A 3,008-nucleotide genomic window follows, 5' to 3' on the forward strand; every position below is an offset into this window, starting at 1 on the left:
CCCCGTGAGACTCAGTGCTCCACATCTCACTGCGCTGCTTGTGGAGGTCTCCTCATCCCAGACGTGGCATTTGATGCCCCCGGCTGGTGGCACCTCTTCCAGCAGACCTCCTGGTCTGGACCCGTGGTGCCACACGCCCGCTCCACGGCCGCCCCTCGCAGGGCAGGGCTCCTGCAGGCACGGTCCTTCGCATCCCATGGAGGCTGTCATTAGCGTTTCTCAATCAGCGCTTTCTCGTTAGCGACTGGGGCCAGTGGGAGCTCTGAATGAAGGTGGAGCCAAGCCAGAAAAAGATCCTCTCCTGAAAAATTATAATGAAAGCAATAATGGTTGGGTCCTTGAGCAATGCCTGCATATGACAATCGTTGTCTGGAGGCTACCTTAATTACGAAACAGTGTTCTCAGCCTCAGGCTTCACGGTCTCGGTGCTTTTACTCTCTCTTGAGCAATATTTTATTGCTATTGTCCTCAACCTATTTCATAATAAGTTCAGAGTATCTGAAAGTTCTATAAAATAGATGTTTGTTTTCTATTCTGTTTGCACAAATCTCTTGTATTGTTTTGGGTTTGTTTGTGTTGTTTGGGTTTTTTTTTTAAATCTGTATCGAAAGCCCAAAGCTGGGATTTATCTAAAGGATTATAGGAGAATTAGGCACCCAAAGCCAATCGATTTTTCACTGTGAATTAGCCAAGTGTCTTTGGAGGGCTGGAGATTTTGGTCTGCGCTCATGGTTTCAGGTCCACCTTCTTGGTGAAGAGACCTCAGGACCTCTCAGGTGGCCTTGAAAAGGTGCAGAAGCAGGAACAGTCTGTAAGAAACTGCAGGTACAAGGAGGTAGATGTGGCCCTGAGACATTAAACTGCCTTTGAAAATCTCCTTCTGACTCCCTTAGGCTCTTTTGAAAACGCCACTCTAAGTTACCATCAATTTCGATAATGAAGCACCGATTTAATTTTAGAGTAACAATAATTGTCAACATTTTCCAACCCAAGCACCTTAAATTAGACACGCAGATCCAAACGTTGGCACCGGATCAAAGCGAAGCGGTGCGATTCTCGGAGATGCTGAGCACACGCAGCTCTCGCTCGGCAGTGTTGTAGGTTGTGCTCGGGACTTTCAGAAAACGAGGCCATTTGGACTTGATCCCCTGCCAGACTCGGTGAGCTCAACATGCGTTTCAACACCTTGCTTTAGGCACCTGGGATTAAAAAAAATATTAAAAAAAAAAAAAAATTGGCTGGGAGTATTACACCAATTTTCCCCGGACGGAGTGAAAGCGGAGGTTGGCTCCTCTCCGCGGGGAAAGTGCTGGGTCGCACACTGGAGTCCTCACGGGGCATGACAGGGGATGTCACCAGCGTCCTCCTGACAGACCAGGACAGCAGCCATTTCAATTCTCTCAGCCCTTTTCCCTGTGACTCGCCTTCCTCCAGGAAGGGACTCCTGCATCCTGCGGCAGCTCTGGGGTGGGTTTTGGGAACGGGGGGATGACCGGGGACCTTCTGGGTGGCTGAGGTGTTGCTGCTCCTGGGCGAGGGCAGAGACCCCCTTGCTGGGGGCATCCGACGCGGGTTGGGCAGGACCGGCCCGTGTCCTGCTGCACGTCTCCTGGTGCCACGGCTCGGCCCAGGCACCACTTGCTTTGGGGTGGGGGGTCAGTGCTGGGGGCTGGGGAGGGCACTGGGACCCCCGTGCAGGGGACCTGTCCCGTCTCTGTCCCTGCTGAGGCTCGGCAGGGTGAGGAGCCATGGCGGACATCAAAGCCATGATTAAGCCAATTCTTTAATCGTATCTCCGTGCCTCGTTACTCGTCCTGGGCCTTTGATGAGGGCTTCACCTCTCCGTGCTCTCCCCACTCCCAGCCCCACTCTGAATTAGGGCTTTCGCTTTATTTTTAGCAGTGATTTGGAAAATGATGGGGCTTGCTTTCTTTCTTTTCTTTCTTTTCTTTCTTTTCTTTCTTTTCTTTCTTTTCTTTCTTTTCTTTCTTTTCTTTCTTTTCTTTCTTTTCTTTCTTTTCTTTCTTTTCTTTCTTTTCTTTCTTTTCTTTCTTTTCTTTCTTTTCTTTCTTTTCTTTCTTTTCTTTCTTTTCTTTCTTTTCTTTCTTTTCTTTCTTTTCTTTCTTTTCTTTCTTTTCTTTCTTTTCTTTCTTTTCTTTCTTTTCTTTCTTTTCTTTCTTTTCTTTCTTTTCTTTCTTTTCTTTCTTTTCTTTCTTTTCTTTCTTTTCTTTCTTTTCTTTCTTTTCTTTCTTTTCTTTCTTTTCTTTCTTTTCTTTCTTTTCTTTCTTTTCTTTCTTTTCTTTCTTTTCTTTCTTTTCTTTCTTTTCTTTCTTTTCTTTCTTTTCTTTCTTTTCTTTCTTTTCTTTCTTTTCTTTCTTTTCTTTCTTTTCTTTCTTTTCTTTCTTTTCTTTCTTTTCTTTCTTTTCTTTCTTTTCTTTCTTTTCTTTCTTTTCTTTCTTTTCTTTCTTTTCTTTCTTTTCTTTCTTTTCTTTCTTTTCTTTCTTTTCTTTCTTTTCTTTCTTTTCTTTCTTTTCTTTCTTTTCTTTCTTTTCTTTCTTTTCTTTCTTTTCTTTCTTTTCTTTCTTTTCTTTCTTTTCTTTCTTTTCTTTCTTTTCTTTCTTTTCTTTCTTTTCTTTCTTTTCTTTCTTTTCTTTCTTTTCTTTCTTTTCTTTCTTTTCTTTCTTTTCTTTCTTTTCTTTCTTTTCTTTCTTTTCTTTCTTTTCTTTCTTTTCTTTCTTTTCTTTCTTTTCTTTCTTTTCTTTCTTTTCTTTCTTTTCTTTCTTTTCTTTCTTTTCTTTCTTTTCTTTCTTTTCTTTCTTTTCTTTCTTTTCTTTCTTTTCTTTCTTTTCTTTCTTTTCTTTCTTTTCTTTCTTTTCTTTCTTTTCTTTCTTTTCTTTCTTTTCTTTCTTTTCTTTCTTTTCTTTCTTTTCTTTCTTTTCTTTCTTTTCTTTCTTTTCTTTCTTTTCTTTCTTTTCTTTCTTTTCTTTCTTTTCTTTCTTTTCTTTCTT

This window comes from Athene cunicularia, assembly GCF_003259725.1.
Source record: "Athene cunicularia isolate RWA chromosome 18 unlocalized genomic scaffold, athCun1 chr18_part1, whole genome shotgun sequence".
In the NCBI taxonomy this organism is placed as follows: Eukaryota; Metazoa; Chordata; class Aves; order Strigiformes; family Strigidae; genus Athene; species Athene cunicularia.